The sequence below is a fragment of the Dryobates pubescens genome, chromosome 7, assembly GCF_014839835.1.
Source record: "Dryobates pubescens isolate bDryPub1 chromosome 7, bDryPub1.pri, whole genome shotgun sequence".
Classification (NCBI taxonomy): domain Eukaryota; kingdom Metazoa; phylum Chordata; class Aves; order Piciformes; family Picidae; genus Dryobates; species Dryobates pubescens.
In genome coordinates, this window is record NC_071618.1 from 19,071,578 (window position 1) to 19,092,426 (window position 20,849).

At 40.3% G+C, this 20,849-nt stretch overlaps 1 protein-coding gene and 1 pseudogene across 1 annotated transcript in view; one reads left to right on the forward strand and one right to left on the reverse strand.

The window, feature by feature from the left end:
• Positions 1-20,849, reverse strand: part of GPC5 (glypican 5) — a 729,150-nt gene that overhangs the window by 419,067 nt on the left and 289,234 nt on the right.
• On the forward strand, positions 2,795-2,913 carry LOC128897353 (5S ribosomal RNA; annotated as a pseudogene).

Here is a 20,849-nt window from a genome sequence, read left to right on the forward strand (position 1 = left end):
GGTGACGGTCCCTCCACGTCTTTCTTTGGTGTCAGGCTCCAGAACTGCAGGTTTTATAATCCAATTTGTGGATAACATGGCACAAATCTGAAAGAAATGGACCTGCCAGAATCAGTGTCCATAGACACAGCTGCCACAAAGGAGAAACTTGTGCAGTAGCACTGTCTGAGCAGTGCAAGGAACCCACAGTTCCATGGCAGGCAGGGTCACTGCAGCAGCAGGCAGGGAGCAGGACCCCAGGGCAGGCAGGTCTGGGGAGAAACCAGTTCTAAGTACTGGTTTCTCCAATTTTGCCACAAATGCAGAGTGAGTCCAAAATGAGCTGAAATGAGAGTAGAAAATGACAGTGGAAAAATGGGAGTGAGCCCTGCCCGCTTTCTGGTCGCTCTGTTTAAGGCTTTCCTAGACAATGTGCCCAGGGCCAATGTATACTGGGTGCAAAGCACCCTGCTAATCATAGTTCCCAATCCTAGCAGACTTTCCCCACTGGTAGATACCTGTGAGGGACCTCTACCCCAGGGGGAAGAATGGGCACCTCCTACCTGTCCCCAGGGGAAGGGGAAGGCAATTTTGCAACTTGGAAGGCAATTTCATGCCTTTGTCTTTCCCCATTCAAACCTCTGCTGATGGAGGTTTGGATTACCCCATAACACAGTTTCAGGTAGTGATTTCTATTTTGTAAAAATTTATCAGAAAATTATAGTATTAACAGCTTCATTAGAGTGAATATATTTCTTCATCAATAATTTTTTTCTCTGATGACTGTACATTTTCTTGCTGCCCAGGAAAAAAAAAATCTGTAAATATACCACTCCAAAAGAGAAAGTGATCAGCCAAATTTTAGACATTGGAAGAATCTCCCAAGAGAAGTACTGTTTTTCCCTACATTGGCCAGTTTTAAAACTCAGCTCGACAAGGTGTTGGATGATCTCATTTAAACTACAATATCACCTAGAACAGTTGGACCAGATTATCCTTGGAGTCCCTTTCAACCTCACATTCTATGATTCTATGAATTACTCTAACAGTGTGCTGATTCCCTTATGTGAGAGACTAAATCTTGTCTCTCTTGATGTGACTCAACAATGATAAAATCACCTTTGCTGCTTGCCCAAACAATAGCTGTATTGGGCAGACATCAGTGGATAACAATCCTAGAATGTGCATAGACAAGATCATCTCTACCCATCAGCTACCCCGGAAAGGGAGGACGGTGCAAAGGATTCACCACCTGGACACATCCCTAAAATACTGTATGAAAGATCTGAGCAATTACTGGCTCAGAAGAAAGACTGGTGCAATGCTGCTCTGAAGAAAAATGAAGAGAGTATCAGGAGAGAAAAGAACAGACACAGGAGAAAAGACCTCACCACATAGTCTGGAGGCAGTAGACCAGGAGGAACCCTCTCTCTGCGTCCTAAGTTCCACCTGCTGCAACTCATGGAGCTGAAGAGGCTGTTCAGAGAAGGACTTGGACTTGGACTTTGGGATGTCTCCCTCCTCTCCTCCAGCAGAGGACAACACAGCCAACAAGGATGACCTCTCCTCCACACTGAAGCTGCAGCACCCGTCCTCCACAGACCCAAACTGTCTTGGGGGGTGAGGGGTGTGGTAATATAATTCCTTTCCTCTTCTCACTCCCTCTTCTCGCTCCCTCTCCTCTCTCTATTTTCTCTCTCTCTCCTTCTGATCCATCCACTTTACTCTGTTAATAAATAGCCTCGCCATTAATATTTTGGCCTCGTTTATGCCTCTAATTGCATAACACAGAAATATTCAGAAGAACTAAGCCTCTTATCCTCTCTGGACCAAGACACATTATGAGCTTGTATTTTCTTTTCATATTATATTTATGCAACAACTAGATCTGAAAAATAAAAGCAAACAAATACAAAGAACTAATCCATAGAATTACTTGATTAAAAGTAATTGCTGGAAGGGCAGGCCTACAAGACGGATGGAGAGTGACTTTACAAAGGCCTGTGGTGATAGGACAAGGGGCAATAGCTTCAAACTAAAGAAGAACAGATTTAGATTGGATGTTGGCTACAAGTTCTTTACTATGAGGGTGGTGGAACACTGGAACAGGTTGCCCAGGGAGGTGGTTTGGGCCCCATTCAAAATGAGGTTTGACAGGGCTCTGGGCAGCCTGATCTAGTTGAAGATGTCCCTGCATACTGCAGAGGGTGTTGAACTAGATGACCTTCAGAGGTCCCTTCCAACACAGACCATTCTATGATTTTATGATTCTAAATAAATTTTCCGTGTACTCAGAAACAAAATAATAATAATAAAGCTCAGCAGTGATTATTTCTTAATATTAAAAAGTAGAGCAAGTGTGTGTTGCCTAGGCATCCAAGATTCACTTGATTCTGCTTTTGCAGCTGGAACAAAAACTTATTTTCCTTTCTTTGAGATGCAAGGATATCTGGGCTTTTTAAAATTCAGTGTTTAATCAGTAGGATAAGGAAAAGAATAATGTTTGAGCAGATTATTTTTGTGCATGTGTTATTGTTGCAGCCACAGTTCTGAAGGCAGCTGCTGGACACATGCAGAGTGCATAATTCCTTAGCCGACCAATTCCTTAGCACACTGCATAGAACAAAACAATAATATTCCATGTGTATGAAGAACAACATCCTTACATTGACACCCTTTGATTGGAACATGCTAAAGGAGCCACCTTCTTGACATGCTGGCCCCTCTCACTGGGAAAAGATTTTACCTTGTATATGTGGTTGGATTGTACTGGTTAAGTGGTTGATAACAAAGCGTATACAAACAGCCACTCTGAGCATTAGGCCATACCACCCTGAGAATGCCCAATCTCGTCTGATCTCGGAGGCTAAGCAGGGTCAGGCCCAGTTAGTACATGGATGGGAGACTGCCTGGGAATACTGGGTGCTGTAGGCTTTAAAAAAATGTGGCATTGGTGGTTGAGTGGGAGAATTCTTGCCTACCAGCTGGGAGGCCCAGGTTTGATTTCCAGCTAATGCAACACCTGCACTTTCAGGGGAAGTTTAGGCTTGAGTTGAGGAGGAAGCTCTTCACAGAGAGTTGTTAGCCATTGTAATGGGCTGCCCAGGGAGGTGGTGGAATCACTGTCCCTGGGGGTGTTTGAAAAGGGATTGGACATGGCACTAGGTGCCATGGGTTTAGTTAGTCATGAGGTCTTGGGTGACAGGTTGGACTTTGATGATCTTTGAGGTCTTTTCCAACCTTATTGATTCTATGATTCTGTGAACTTGTGTTAGGGACTTAGTTTAGGAACAGCATAGTCAGGTTGGGGCTTTGCTAGGGGCTTTGTTAGGGACTTCTGTTTCTGTTAGTTAGCTACTTCTGTCTAGGGCTTCAGTTTAGGGATGCTGCTAGGGATATATTTGGGACTTCTGTTAGATGCTTCGTCTGTTAAGGGCTTCCAGGACTTCTGCTGTAATACAAGGGATTCTACAGCACAGCAATAAAGGACTTCTGAGAAGACTTCTGAGATTATCTGCTTTCTGCATTTCTGGACTCTCATTGTTATATAGCAATGGGGCTCATGCCTTCATTCATTACCCAATGGCACCTCATATAAGGGATCTACAACTACATTCCGCTCCCCCAGACCAGGGAAGCAATAGTTATGGCTAAAATATGCAAGTATTCTTTGGCTAAATATGAAGAGACAGATTACATTTATTATTATTTTTGTATGATTCTTAATGGTCAAAAGCTGTCTTTCTATGTGCAAGTACTTCTATGATATAAAACTAATTGTTACCAAATAGCCAGAAGAACAATTCTTTTCTTCCCCCCGCCCCCCCTGGAATTTTATGTTGAACCAACTACATGTATCTCCTTTGGAGTTTGGAAATGGTTCAAATTTTTGTTGATAAACTCCAGGAATATCATTATTGTTTGAAAAACACATTGGAAATTTGAATCAGCTAATTCGATTCATGTAGGAGGAATATAACGTTTTTAAATGTCTCCCTCTCTGGAGATGTTAAAAACCTGCCTGGATGCATTCCTGTGTGATCTGGTATAAATGATCCTGCTCTGGCAGGAGGGTTGGACTAGGTGATCTTTTGAGCTCCTTTCCAGCCCCTAACATTTTGTGATTCTGTGAAATTAGTATGTGTTTGAGTGTAAAACTATTGAAATAAGGAATGGCAAAATAATTAGTATTAAAATATTTAGTAGTTGCATATTTCTTCAACTTTTCATCATCTAGTCAAGCCAAAACCACTGACTGAAGAACTAGGGAAGGTGCTGAAGATGGTGAATGAACAGGGGAACTAACCAGCTAATGAACATGTTGAAAATGCATTAAAAAACCTGTGCTGCTAAGTCATGATGAGATCTATATTAGCTATTATTACATAGAAAACTGACTGCAGTGTAATTATTGGTAGATTGATTCTTGTAATCAAGAAGATAAATAGGATAATAGAATAATACAAAATAAATAGGGGAAAAATTACCACTAAATAATCACACAATGGTTGGCATTGGAAGGGACCTCTGGAGGTCAGACATTCCGTTCTCACCCACAGGTTTCCCAGGGTTGTGTCCAGACAAATTTTCAATATCTCTAAGAATGGGGAATCCAAAACATCTCCAAACAACTTATTCTAGTGCTTGGTCAACCTCACAGTACCAAAATGTTTCCTGGTATTCAGAGGGAAATTTCTGTGGTTTACTTTGTACCCATTGCCTCTTGTCTTGTCACTGGACACCTCTGAAAAGAACCTAGCTCCCTTAAAATATTTTTATATCTTGCTGAGTTTCCCCTGGGTGTCTTCTCTTTTCCAGACTAAACAGTGCCAGCTCTCTCAGCCTTTCATACATAGAATAAACCAGGTTGGAAGAGACCTTCAAGATCATCGCGTCCAACCCATCAACCAATCAAACACCACCCAAACAACTAACCCACGGCACCAAGCACCCCATCAAGTCTTCTCCTGAAAACCTCCAGTGATGGCAACTCCACCACCTCCCCAGGCAGCCCATTCCAATGGGCAATCACTCTTTCTGTATAGAACTTTTTTCTAACATCCAGCCTGAACCTCCCCTGGTGCAGCCTGAGACTGTATCCTCTTGTTCTGGTACTGCTTGCCTGGGAGAAGAGACCAACATCTGTCTGTCTACAACCTCCCTTCAGGTAGTTGTAGAGAGTAATAAGGTCACCCCTGAGTCTCCTCTTCTCCAGGCTAAGCAACCCCAGCTCCCTCAGCCTCTCCTCGTAGGGCTTATGTTCCAAACCCCTCACCAACTTTGTTGCTCTTCTCTGGACTCGTTCCAGCAAGTCAACATCCTTCCTAAACTGAGGGGCCCAGAACTGGACACAGTACTCGAGGTGCGGCCTAACCAGTGCAGTGTACAGGGGCACAATGACCTCCCTGCTCCTGCTGGCCACACTGTTCCTGATGCAGGCCAGGATGCCATTGGCCCTCTTAGCTGCCTGGGCACACTGCAGGCTCATGTTCAGTCTACCGTCGACCAGCACCCCCAGGTCCCTCTCAGCCTGACTGCTCCCCAGCCACTCTGACCCCAGCCTGTAGCTCTGCATGGGGTTGCTGTGGCCAATGTGCAGAACCTGGCACTTGGATGTGTTAAATCTCATGCCGTTGGACTCTGCCCATCTGTCCAGCCTGTCGAGGTCCCTCTGCAGACTCTCTCTACTCTCCAGCAGATCAACTCCTGCCCCCAGCTTGGTGTCGTCAGCAAATTTACTGATGATGGACTCGATGCCCTCGTCCAGATCATCAATAAAGATGTTAAAGAGCATGGGGCCCAGTACTGATCCCTGGGGCACACCACTGGTGACTGGCTGCCAGCTGGATGTGGCACCATTCACCACCACTCTCTGGGCTCGGCCCTCCAGCCAGTTCCTAACCCATCGCAGTGTGCTCCCATCCAAGCCATGGGCTGACAGCTTGGCCAGGAGTTTGCTGTGGGGAACGGTGTCAAAGGCCTTGCTGAGGTCCAGGTAGACTACATCCACAGGCCTGCCCACATCCACCAGGTGGGTCACCTGATCATAGAAGGAGATCAGGTTGGTCAGGCAGGACCTGCCCTTCCTAAACCCATGCTGGCTGGGCCTGATCCCTTGGCCATCCTCTAAGTGTTGTGTGATTGCACTCAGGATGACCTGCTCCATAATCTTTCCTGGCACTGAGGTCAGGCTGACAGGCCTGTAATTCCCTGGCTCATCCAACTGGCCCTTCTTGTGGATGGGTACCACATTGGCCAGTAGGAGATAATCCAATCCCTTCATCCAGCCCTTTTCTGGACTACTAGCCATATATATTCTTTTTTTACATATTTCTTTCTTTTACTGGGGTCCTGAACTGGACACAGTACTCCAAATGTACTCAACACTGCTGAGGCCACAAGGGAAGGATCACCTTCCTCAATGTGCTAACAACACTCCTTTTAATGCAGTCTCAGGATACCATTAGTCCTCCTTCCTGCAAGTAGATGTTGCTGGATCACATTCAGCTTAGTCAAATTAGTCAAAACAGAAATATCTTTTTCCTTTTTTTGTAGGTATTCACAAAATTTAAGCGAGACAGTCTATGCTACAAGGCAAATAGGTTCTCTGCTCCATCATGCTGTTGGGAGTTTTGTTCCCAAAGGCAATGCTTTGGAGGACACTGGACTACACATCTTTCTCCTACACACCTGGGTTTCCTTTCAAAGGAAGACTAGGGTGATGTTCAAAATGCCATGACTCTAAGGAGGACCAACAAATCTAAAGGTCAATCAAGTTCAAGATATAGCTCCAGAAAGAGGAAGAAATGCAGGGAAGAACCGCAAAATGTGGAGAGAGTGTGAGGTGCTCAACATGAGAACAACAAGCCAGTAAATATATTTGTTACATATTACAATTTATTTTTTCAACATGGTTTACAGCTAGCTATCTTTTGCACACTGCATAGCTCAAGTTCTACTTTTAGTATAAAATAATATGACATTATTAAATAATGCAAATATAAATTCCACAATTCCAGATAGTTTTATTTTTAGGCATTTTCTTCTGGAAATCATAATCTCTTCTAAAAAGCATGACATTTTTCATATAATGTGTAGATATATATGAAAGGAGACTTGAAAGATGAGGTCTCATTGACAGCAATAAAGTCTTTCCAGTTATAAGCATTTGTTGCCACTTATCATTACTGATTTAAATCTTGGCAAATAAATAATACTATACATTATGTAAAAGTCACCCATGAAATCCAATTTTCTAAATCCATTACAGAATAACTTTCCTAAAAGTGTATATTAAAAGCATAAAGATTTTTTTGGGTTTCATTTTGCCCAGACTGAGGAAGGTAGAAAATTTTTAATTATGTCATGACTCATGCTGTTGAGATTTTATTATGTATTCTGTTATGTCATAAATAAGAACAAGATGAATTATGTTTTGACAACCGCCTGGACAGATGGGCAGAATCTAATGGCATGGCATTTAACAAGTCCAAGTGCTGGGTGCTGCACTTTGGCCACAGCAACCCCATGCAGAGCTACAGGCTGGGGTCAGAGTGGCTGGAGAGCTGCCAAAGAGAGAGGGACCTGGGGCTGCTGATTGACAGCCGCCTAAACATGAGCCAGCAGTGTGGCCAGGTGGCCAAGAAGGCCAATGGCATCCTGGCCTGTATTAGGAATAGTGTGGCCAGCAGGAGCAGGGAGGTCATTGTGCCCCTGTACTCTGCATTGGTTAGGCCGCACCTTGAGTCTGTCCAGTTCTGGGCCCCTCAGTTTAAGAAGGGCATTGAGACACTTGAACGTGTCCAGAGAAGGGCAACAAGGCTGGTGAGAGGCCTTGAGCACAAGCCCTATGAGGAGAGGCTGAGCGAGCTGGGATTGTTTAGCCTGGAGAAGGATCAGGGGTGACCTCATTGCCCTCTACAACTACCTGAAAGGTGGTTGTAGCCAGGAAGGGGTTGGTCTCTTCTCCCAGGCAACCAGCACCAGAACAAGGGGACACAGTCTCAAGCTGTGCCAGGGGAGGTTTAGACTCGAAGTGAGGAGAAAGTTCTTCACTGAGCGAGTCATTCGCCATTGGAATGGGCTGCCCAGGGAGGTGGTGGAGTCACCGTCCCTGGAGGTGTTCAAGAGGAGATTGGACGTGGCACTTGGTGCCATGGTCTAGTCGTGAGGTCTGTGGAGACAGGTTGTACTTGATGATCCTTGGGGTCTCTTCCAGCCTTAGCTATACTGTGAAGTTGTACACATACCAGTGCCACAAAATTAGTTTACATGGTTTAATGAAAGATGATTAGGGTTACTTACTGTAGGTATATAAACTCTCACTTAAAGCTCACTCATATTCAACTAAGAGCCAAGAAAGTTCAGGGAATTCTTCACTCATAAAGACTCTGGAGAATCAGCAAATCAGTGATCCTGTCAACTTTGGTCATGCTGCAATTGCCATAAAACTTTTGGCCCAGACCCAAGCATTTACACAAAGACAAGTCGTAATGAAATGGTTCTTCAAGGAAATGGGAAAATGGAGAATAACATTTAATTTCTTTAGTAAATACAATTTATATAATTTTGTAAACACAGAAGAGTTTATATACAGATTTTATATAGCTTTATGTAAATTATTATGATCTTCATAAATAATATATGAATAATAAAATTTTGTTTACTTATTAATAAACTTACGTTAAGTAAATTTAACAACTTAGTCTTTAAAGGAGAAGTTTATTTAATGTCATGTTAGATACTAAAAAGTGTTTCATTTTGGCTGCTTGGAGAGGCTTCACAGAATCATAGAATCACAGAATCACTGAGAAAGAGGTCTCTGGAAATTCTACCCCTTCTGCCAACAGTAGAGTTGTGTAGACCAGTTTGGTCAGTACCTTGTGCAATTAGATTTTGAGTACCTCCAAGGATATCAATCCACTTTAGGAAAAATACCAAGAATATCAAAAGGGAAGGGAAGGGAAGGGAAGGGAAGGGAAGGGAAGGGAAGGGAAGGGAAGGGAAGGGAAGGGAAGGGAAGGGAAGGGAAGGGAAGGGAAGGGAAGGGAAGGGAAGGGAAGGGAAGGGAAGGGAAGGGAAGGGAAGGGAAGGGAAGGGAAGGGAAGGGAAGGGAAGGGAAGGGAAGGGAAGGGAAGGGAAGGGAAGGGAAGGGAAGGGAAGGGAAGGGAAGGGAAGGGAAGGGAAGGGAAGGGAAGGGAAGGGAAGGGAAGGGAAATTAACCAGGTTGCAAAAGACCTTCAAGATCATTGAGTCCAACCTATCATCCAACACTATCTAGTCAACTAAACCATAGCCTCTCTGAACAACCAGTTAAAGTGCTCAACAATTCTCAGAGCCACAACTTATATGTTTAAATAAAACTTTACGGTTTTGACTTTGTGTACATTGTCTATCGTTTGGTCACGAAGTATCACTAGGAGTCTGACTCTTTAGTATGTCCACATCAGGTATCTGTACATAGTGAGAAGATTCCCCATACCTCATCTTCTCCAAGCTGAACAGTTGCATCTCTCTCATCTTCTATTGATATGACAGATTTTCCGGTCTCTTCATCACCTTCATGGTCCTTCGCTCTGGACTTGCTCTGATACATCTTTATTTCTGTTGTACAGGAGAGGGCAAAAATGGAAATGGACACAACACTGTGTCCTTCTCTGTACTGCATAGATGGAAAAGACCATCTTCCTTGACTTGCTGACCAATGGAGTCCAGGAAGCTTTCTGATCTTTGTTGCAAGGGCACAATTTTAGATCACATTCCCTTCATGCCTCTGTTTCTGCCTATCTGCTCTTCAGGTGGCCTTTCCCTAGGGTGCACTGGTGTATGTGGCTTCTCTTCTGTGGTAGTTTTAGGATGTACCTTTAATATTTTCCACAGATCTTGAACAGAAATTGGTAGAATGTAAATAAATCACTACTGGGTGTAAAAAGGGAAATAATGATAGCTCTAAACAATCCTATTGGAGAGATAGCTACCATAAGAATTAGTTTGGTAAACTTTCTGTCTCTTTTGGCTTCTTCACTCTGGGAGAAACTAACAACTTGCTTTTGCTAGCTTCTGCTGATCTTGGCTGCATTATTTTGGCTAAGTCTAACAAAATAATTCTCTGCTCTTTTCTCTTGCCCCTTTGTACAAAGGGGTGGGGAGGGGACAAGGAGGAAGAAGCCATTAGCTCCCCTGGTTTTTGGCCAGGGAGGTTCTTGTGCTGTTCATAAATTGCAAATAACTGTAAATATTGTATATTTTGTACATATTCATTGCATTTCATTGTAGATTGTAGTTTTGCTTGTAAATACCACTTTGTTTGTTTCCAACTGGTCTGGTCTGGCAAATTTAATGTTGGGGGGAATTTTCAACCGAACACATCTTCACAAGGTGAAGGATTTTGTCTTTCACTTCATTCAACTTCATAGGGGCGCTATCAGTCCATTTCTCCAGCCTGTTAAAGCCCTCCTGAATAGTTACACAAACACCCAGCATATAAGCCACACCCCCTAATATTTTATCATCATGTCTGTACTAGAAAAAAAGGAGTGGTCTGCTGAGGATATTTCTTTGCACTTTTTTTCAGACTTTCTCTTTTAGGTAGTAGAAGTCTTGGGTTCTATTCTAGAGCTGCATATGTCACATGCAACATATTTACATTTCACACACTGGAAAACAAAAATAAAAATCCACCCATAATTATTGACTTGGTGTAGCATTTGTGTATCAGTTCAACAATTCAATTTAGCTCCTTTCAAATATCATTAACCTGCTGGCAAACAAATACTTATTTACTGAAATTTTGCTTCTTCAAGGATGTCCAACAGAGGATAAGCAAATGTGTCCACAGTGTAAAACTTATGTTTGTCATTTAGTTGGACAGCGTGAATGATCTTCAAGACATGAAGAAAATGCATATGCTATGGGCATAGGCAGTATTCATTACAGCCTACATATTCCCACAAGTAAACAATTTTTTCTGTTTAGGTATCAGGATTACACCTATTCAAATATAATCAAAATGAGTTTTGGCCTTATCACCTCTAACACACTTGGATTTTATATGATGTTTTTCTAGTGCTCATAACTTCAGTAAATGTTAATCCTAGGCTATAAATTTGCAGGCTAGAACCTATACTGTCAAAGTAAATCTTAAATAAGTTCTTGTTCAATTGTAAGCTATTACAAGTCTTACAAATCATCAGGTATTTTAAAATTTAAATCATTGATGCCTAATTTTCAATTAGCTGTACTTGTAGCCTATCAGAATGAAATATGTAGTATTTTCTTCTGCACTTACCTATCTATTTATTTTGCAGCTTCTTCAATTATATATAAAATGCTACATATTGTACAATGTCAAACCTTCTCCTGGCCTTTCATTATACTTCTACAGGTAAGGATGTCCTCATTCACCCATAGCATAAATGGCAGCTTTGTATGTAAGGACAGAAAAAGGTAATCGGCAAGGGAAGAACAGTAAGTATCTGAATCATTTCTCAGAAGATGGAAAAGAAAAGGAACCATGCTATTCCATTGGGAGTGTGCTGCTGCTTCTCTTTTGGGGTGGGAGTGTGGGGGTGTAGGGATGGGGAAGGTTAAGGTTTTCAGTCACTTGGTCTCCACATTTCTTTGTCAAAGAACTGTGTGGTTTCCAAAAGGTTGAGTTGCACTCTACAGGATGCCTGTTCTTTTCTGTGAGGTAAATAAAAGAAAGACAATTCAAAGACTGTTTACCTATTCACACTCTAAAGACCATGCTCAGATTTCTAATATCTGCCATAATCTGACCACTAGAATAATTTCTAGGGACACACTGCCCAGAGTAAAAAGGGAGGTGGAACACCTGTAGCCATTGTTGCAGTCATCACCTGATACAATGCATTTGCTCTCAGTCCTGCAATGTACTTGCAGCTATTCAACTGCACAGCTTGCTCACCCCACATTACTGTTTCAAAGACCCCACTTCCCCAGAAATCTCAAACCAAGACTCTTGGCTACAGCTGTTCCTCCACTTGCCAGCTTACTCATTAACTATGACAGGGTAGCCTACTCTCTATTGCTTACTTATTTAGCCCACCATATGGGTGGCTATGTGCAGACATTAACCATGGTGGATTGTTTAGGATGGCAAATTGAGCTTTATGTTTTCTTTTGCAAAAATAACTGCTACAAAGAAACTTCATCAAGAACTCAAAAGTCAAGAGGAATCAGACTTAATACTGACAACTTAATTGAAAATAATACACCATACCCAAGAGCCATAATAACAACTGCTGGCTGCAAATATGGGATTTAATGTGCCGATTTGTTTGCATGTAGATTTGGATAAAAAGCAGCTTGGGTAATTTGGCAAGGTTTACAGGTAAAAGTTACACGGTTTCTCCTCAGGAACATACATAATAGGCAAGCTAGTTGAAATTATGTCTTCCTATCTCCCCTATTAACAGTGAGTTTTGCATGCTCTAGGTAACATCCCATGATCCTGCTCCTGTGACTATGCAGACCTGTATCTACATCTGGATGAATCATGACCTATTTCACAGTGTATATCTATTATATATTACAGAGTGTGGGATGTAATGTTTGATAATAACTTCTTTTCCTGTATTTCATATTGTCCACAATAGCAGTCAAACCAGATTTGTTATTTGTGAGTTTTGCCTCTTTTAAAAGGCAAAGAAGCAGGTTAATTTGTGCCAATTTTGCCACTTAGCTTATATGTCTAATGAGGACATATAAAATATATATGAAATTCTTGTTCTCTGTTCCTCAGATGCAAACAGATATACTTTGTAGATGGACTCAAGGCTGTGTACCTCAATTAGCAAGAATTATATGGCATATAAATACCAGAAAGTTTTCAGGGACATTGGTAGCAAGGAAAGAACAGAGTACTGAAATATGATTGTACTGAGGTCAGAAGTAGAGTTAATCACACCACACTCTGAATTGTCCTAATGGGTTCTAGTGTGAAAGATCACAAAAGAAGCTTTGAAGGCTTTGCATGAGGTCCTTTCTTCCTTGGAGCCTGAGGTGAAGAAAGATCAAGTGCCCTTTAGTCAAGTATAGTTAACAAACGTGATGATAAATCTCCATCGGACATAAAAAAAAAAATAAGCAAAACTGATAAGAAGACCAATTTGTTTGGTACTGTTTTATCTGGCTCTGCGGGGATATAGTGAACAAACAAACAAAACACAACACCCCCCTCATGATGCTAAGATTTATGGAAGCACTTATTTGTTCACAAATAAAAAGAATATCTGAGACAGATGGCATCTTTTCCTCTTCTTTTAAACCAAAACCAAATTTGATTTGGATTATGATAACCTAAAGCAGTTGTGTCTACAGAAGGGTTGGGGACATTAAGGCTGTGCAATGTTATCACTTTACCTTCTTATTTCAGCGCAAAACTGTGCTCTTAATTCTTTTTTTTTTCCCACTCACTATTTTAGTGTCTCTACTTATCATATTAAGCACTTACTTCTGAAGGTTATCTTTAACCTTATTAATGACATTTTTAAACTCATGATTTACCTCAGTTTGTCCCATTTGTTCTTTTATATATTTACACAGACATTTCTGGGGTTTACATATATGCAGAGATTTTGAACTCGAACCTCAAAGTCCTGGGTATGATAGCGGTACCCTCAGAGGAACAAAAAAGAAGCTTTCTTACCTAATAATTGTAATTTTCTGTTATATTACTGTGGCAGTTTAGGCTAAGTGCCTCCTGTTGCTGGTGGTGGAGTCGCCATCACTGGAGGTGTTCAGGAGAAGACTTGATAGGGTGCTTGGTTGCATGGTTTAGTTGATTAGGTGGTGTTGGATGATAGGTTGGACACGATGATCTTGAAGGTCTCTTCCAACCTGGTTTATTCTAAACACAAGATACACCTCCAGTGCCCCAGGTGTCCAGCCCAGTGGGTGGACACAGAGAGCTGCGTATTTCATTCCCATAATGTCCTGCTCCCTATAAATCTATCAGCAAAGTCTCACACTTCCTCTTTCTTCCCTTGCTGTTCCCGTGGGAGATTCTCCCTATCTGGTAATGGAAGGGCAGTTATCTCAAGGCCTCTTGGGCCTGGCTAGGCCTAATGCCAGGAGGAGAAGGGGGAAGGGCAATCTCAGATCTGGCCAGCTGAGATTAGCTTAACAGTGCAGGGGGGGAAGAAAGAGCCCTGGGGGTTTTGGGTATACCTTCAGGTAGGGAGAAGGGGAGTGCTGGGAGGCTTCTGGGTATGCTATAAGGGACTCTGTACGCTTTGCGTTTCTTTTGTCAATGTGCTTGTAGCTCTCTGTAAAACACTCACTGCTTTTCCATTTAAACTTTCCATCACTTCTTCACTCCATTTGTGTGAGTCTCATTTTTCTGCCCCAGTGGGAGGCAAGAGAGGATCTGCCTGGCCTCCAAACTGGAACAATTACAAAGCTCTCTTAAATTAAGATTACATGTATCTTTTCTCATTCAATTTTCATCATAATTTTTTAAATTTAATATATCTCTGGTTTCATGATACATATTTTTAGACTTCTTTTTTTTTTTCATTATTTGTGACAACACCTTTCAGCTGGCTCAAAATATGAGAATGCAAAAAAGGTTAATCTCTGAAAAGGTTGTACTTACATGCTGAAAATGTTTTTTCTGTTTTTCTGTTGATTAAGAAGGCATATAACAAATGCAAAAGAAAAAAAAAATGGCGATGATCTTCCAGCACCCAAAGGAGAATGAGATAGGTGTTTCAATCAGCATAAAAGTGCTGGTTTGCATGATGCAATGAGCAAAATTAAATAGAACAGATTTATTTTCAGTGAATGAAAGGGTGAAAAATGACAGCTTAGCTACTTACTTATATATACATCCACTTAACCAACATGCACCTGTCTCATTCAGATGCAGGCCCCCTTTCTGTTAGTACATTTGCTTTGGTTTTGCAGGTAAAGAAAACCAAAGAAAAGATGCTTAATTGAACTCTGGTGTGAAGGACAGAACAGAGAAAGCAGAACGGCTTTCAGCTTTCACTTACAAATTATACAAAATCCTCAGGGATCTTTAACTGGCAGACATTTGGAGGAAATTAAATGCTAATGTGTGTGGCTGTACTTTCTACACCCCCAGACATCAAATATATAAAGACATTAACTTCTCTTCTGCTGCAGCAAATTTATATATGTACAAGGCATAAAGTTAAATCTTATGAAGCAAGGTAAGAATCCAATAACAATTCATGCTCTTGCACTATAACATAAGCCCAGACATTTTCAGCCTTATACTGCTTAAAGAAAAGACTAACAGTTTATGTTAAAAAATATGGAACTGCTGCAGAATTAGAGAAGGTCCTTGTTGAATACTACAATGTGAATTATGCCCAGGAGAACACATTAAATGAGGTTCTGGAATGGCATGAAAGCTCTTATGCAAAAGCTTTCAATAGCTCTATCCAGAGAACGAAAACATTTTCAAATATTTCCCACTTAAGAGCTTTCAGAAAGACCTCAGCAACTCAGGAGAAAGAATATCTACTATGTATATATATAATGGCACAGGGTGAGTGCTGGTCACAATGATCAGAAAACTCATGTGCTTTATCATATTTTGTTATAGGTCATGACAAATGTACCCATTTGTATAAAACACAAATTACATTATTATTATGTGTTTTTCTATGATCTTAAACTGCCAGAAGGTTAGTGTCTTTAGGAGGGAGCAGCAAACAGTTGATTTAGGAACCAATTGTATGGCAAAAAGGTTTGGGAAAGTCTTAGATGACTGCATGAATGGACTTTCAGAAATCAGTCAACAGCTGAATACCTAAAAAGGTGCTGGGTTGTGTAAAACATGTTCTTTAAAATAGGAGGGAAACAATGCAACTGGAAATTTAAAAAAAAAAATCTTTGATATTTATGCAAAGTTAAAAAAATAATACAGCTGTCTCCTTAGAAATCACATATTGAATACAGGATGAAAACCTCACCAAATTCTACCTTAAGCCTAAAGGATGCCTGAAAGTGGGATTTGTGTGACCTAAATGTTATCTGTAGAGGAACAAAGCTCATTTTGTACTCATTGAACAGAAGTAGCTATTAAAAAGTCAACTTAAACAACAGATCTTTAAGTTTTTTACAGTAATCAAGAAGGTTTTACCAGTGCTAATGTTATTGTATTAATTGAATAGCTTGGTATGTGAACTTGCAGTTAGCATAAGTTGGGACTAGTTGAAAGAATCTGTTGAGATCTTTTGAGACAGGAAGACTAAATGCCAGCACTGGTCATTTTGTTGGGCATCCAGTGAATCTGAATAGGCCAGTCAAGATTCATGTATTCTCTGCCCCATAGCAGCACTGAGAGTGTTCAGAGCTGTTCAGGGATAAAACGTCAAAGACCTTACAGCCCTACAAGAGGGTCAGGCCCATGTCTTCCAGAGATGCCTGGGAGAAGATCAGTTTAAGTTAAAGAAGGACTCGGATCCCTGTGCTGACCCACCAGTCTCTCCCAAATGTCACATTCTCTCACAGGGAGTAAGAAAGTTATGCAATTTGTAAAGTTTTGTGTATCTCTCCAAGTAGCCAAAATTAAACACTATTATATGCTCTGAAACTGCAAAACCCACTCAGCTTGTATCTTAAAAGCATATTTCTTCTACATAACTGCCATATTGAATATAGACAGGTTGCAAGTTTGAGCATTGTAGAAAAGATAGACTAAATTAAATTATGTAATCCCAAACAGATTTTCAGGTGGCTAGCTTTAAGTTGGTGTACATAGCTACATGGTTTAATCTACTGATCTGATTCAGCATCTCCCATCGTTAGGCATATATTGTTCCCACTTAAATTTCCTACTTGGTTGCCTATATTTTGCAGGCTTTGAATCACAGACTTGAATTTCTATCAGTATGATAGATAAAGGTTAGATGCTTCAGTGGTACAGTTCTTTTTTGATCCTAAACTTGCACAGGCACAGAAGATGGAAAAAAAATCTTATGGTAAAGGCCTCCCCAGAATGCTAAAACAGTCTGATAAAGTAATAATTAGGGGAAACCAAAAAAAGTTACTGAAAATGCCATGGTCAAAGGTAAGATATAATGCAAAAAAGATCTATCTAGACACAGAAACTTCCAAGATAATTACATCAGTGATTCTGTACAACATTGTTGTATTTCTCCCTCAGCTTGGTCCTCTCCCTGCAATACTGTGTAATACAAGAGTCTTCTGATCACTGTTCCTTGCATGAAGTCTCTTTCCTTTAGCCTCAGATATCTGCAACACTCTTCAGTCCACCACTCTCTTCATATCCACTGAGCATGGTTTTGACACTTTTATTAGAACTGCAGAAGTCAAACCGGTTAATTTTCTCTTTTCCTTCTGATTTCCAGGAGCATGATGATCACTGTACTATTCGCTTATAATAAAACAAAAAAGTATTCTTATTTTAATACCTTGTGTATTTTTTTTACCTGATATGGAGTGGAGAGAGTGTACTAATTGAATGTCTCTATGTTCAGAATTCTGAAAACTGTAAAGAAAAAAAACACTTCAGGACAAAGTTCATTTCTAAAACTTAAAAAGGACCAATTTTGCTTTAAAAAAAATCAGAAATTAATGTATTTAATTTTGAAAATATTGTTAATAATAATTTTACCTTGTTGTGTCACCTATATTTTAAACAATCTTTGGTTACAGATTTGAAAAAAAAAATATATCATATGTTGCCCAGATGACCTTGTAACATTGTTTTTATGGCAGCAATCCTTATAGCCTAGAAAACACAGAAATGCCTAGTACACTCAAAGCTTACTGTCTGCAGTCTCAGGGGTAACTTATCTACGCATATAAATACATTATGGGGGTGGATAAAGAATATGGTGCCAGACATTCTAAGCCCAACTGGACAAAGTTACAAGCATTTATTCTAGCTGTCTCTGCCTTGAGCAGGAACATTAGAATAGATGGTTCTAGTATCTCAGCTACTTGCCATTCCTTGAATAAAAATGCAGTAAAGCAGCTGTGATGATCCAGATATTTAAATGAAACACACACCTAAACAAGAGATTTCTATCAAGACTAACAACTCAGTGAGGCACTTTTCACTGTATCAGCAGAACCAAACAAGGTCCCAGTTTTCCATTTCTGCACTTAATTTGCTGTTCAAAATGAAGGTTCCATATCCATTGGAGTAAATTAATAGACATCTGCAAACCAGTCCTACAATCCTTGCACTACATGAAAGGTGTGGTGAAGTAGTGGGCCAGAATGAGAGACATTATGACAGGGGCATGAAGAGAGAGAGAGAGAGAGAATTACAACAACTGATTGCTTGACTGGCCAAAAATTTTTGCCTTACTAGTAGCATATCTGTTATTCTGGCCTCCTACCCCTGCTGCCAGCAGGCTCAGTTTCTTTCAAAGTCTGGAAAGAGAACCCTCTAGGCAGTCATTGTTCCTTGAGTTCTTGTTTAACAATAAAGCATTCAGTTGCTGGAAGTGGGGTGTTTTTTAGGGCAAATTCAGAGTTTTAAGTTGAAATACCCTAGGCACACATTTCTTAGTGCTTGAAACACTTTTCCTTCTAAAAAAAAGCTTTTCTTAATGCACGGTACACAGAAAATAGTATGCAAAACATAGCACATCAATTGAGGAAGCAAAAAAAGGAAGCAAACATCAGAGTGTATTTTTTCCTTTACAATATCAAGGACCTCTTTCCCTGGAAATGGGGATACTAAGTGGCACAGCTCATTCACTATCTTTCAGGATAATAATTCTGAAAATGGTTTAATCAAAGTTAGCAGCAAGCCTGAATGCATTTTAAGAACACTTTTGAATGTCTCTGCAAATTAAACCTCCCACCATAATACCCTAAGATCTAGTCCACTCCCATGAGGTATTTTTTAAAATGCTAGGCCAGCTTAATAAAATTGGAGGACTCCTATTACTTTATAATTTAATCCTAGTAGGTAATGAGAATATAGTAGAGCATCTTAAATACACTAAATGCAATTAGCTCTCCAGAGTTAGGAATTTGAAAAAAAGGAATTTGAAAAAAAACTAAAAATCAGTGGGATTACAAATAGGAAAACAGATAGGCTTGACATATTTCTTTGATGCCAAAGTATCTTCTTGTTCACAGAAAGATACTTGCTTTACTAAATTTTTCCAAACTCTCCTAGTATTCAAAATATTTAATAGTTTACTTCTTGATTTGCTATTTTCCCACAATCATGTTGAATTGTGCCTTCATTTAAGATGAGATGTTAGGCAAATTGCTGGAAGCTATCCAATAGCTGCTTAGCAGAACCCAGTGAAGATTTATGAAATACTATTGCTCATAATACAATGTTCATTCTTGTGAAATGTCACTGAGTTAACTAGCTTATAAGAGAAAAGTGAAATTCATATTGCAAGTCATAACATATTTCTGATATAGTTGCAGCTGTATGCTGACATCCATCATCATTCTTTTTCAGGTCAGGCACATATGCATTGACTTTACATTTATTTCCCATAGCACATAGGATTACAGAACATACACAAAAACTGCTGAGGAGGTTTTGTGAATTTTTGGCAGTTCAGGTAGAGTTTAACTACTTTTCAGGAACTTACAATACCAGCTTGGTGCTGTTGTGAATCACCTAGCTCTCCATGGGACAGGAAGGCAAGTTGATATACTGTGGTTCAACACCAAAGTCATTCACAATCAGCAGTGAAGCTGTCCTGCCAAAATGCTGAAGAAGGGAGCCTTATGAAAATAAAACAACCCTGTTTTTGCTGAAACTGATCAAGCAGGACTCAAATAACAGAAATATTCAACTTCAAAGCAGCTTTTGAGGGCCAGGGTGCCCAAACAATTACCTTTACCTGATTAATGATAATTTTAATTTTGAAGTTGATACCCACAATATGTTAATGAGGACAATCAAGCACATGCTAAACATATTTGATTACATTACTCAACACTCCTCCCAAATCATGCTAAACATCACCTAGAAGGCAGGGACAACCTGGACGAGATGTAAAAGTGATGAGAGGGATTTTCCAGTCTGCTGCCTCTGGCATTGGAGAATGCACACCACTGACACTGGTACCAGGGCCAAAGACAGGGTGGGGAGGGTGCAACATGGCCCAATACAAGCACTGCCACCAGCTGGAGCAGCTGATACCAGGGCAGAAGACAGAAAAGAAGATGGCTGAAGGGCTGTACTACTTTTCCTCAACCCAAGATGGGGACACATTCCTCAGTGAGAATTGAGCCTTCAATATACAGCTGAACTTTTTCTGGATACAGTTAGAGCTACTACAAAAGTTTGCATCTCTGACTTTCTTGGATGTTACCCACAATTTGTTAAGCACAAGATCCTCTTGCAGTCAGTGCATTTATCATTGGTAATTCCAAATCTATTATATCTGTCACTTTAAAAGAATTAAAACATTTGATTACTTTTATTTCTGAGCTGTGTCAGAGGAATTCTTTAGCATGGCACTGAAAAGTTGATTTTGCCAAATAGTTTCAGCAAGAGTGGGAGCTCTGAGAGAGGCAAATATTGGGACCTTTTATTTGAAAGTGACAGTTGCAAAGATAGTCATGCAGGATATAAAGAATACTTCTCAAGAACAACTTTCAATTTCAGGAATTCCTTTTCATGAAATTCCATAAAAAGTCTAGAACTCAAGATAAAGAAGTGTTGAGAAGTATTTACTAACCACCAGCTCTACAAAGAATACGCATTTCTCTGGACAAAAGAATTAATATTCATGACTGTAGAAGCACAGTCACACATCAGAGTCCGCATGTCAAAGCATGCCAAGATGAGTAACTGCTGAAATGCACATACTTAAAATGCAGATAGGATTAATGTACCTTTTATCTTTGCAGATTGCAATGCA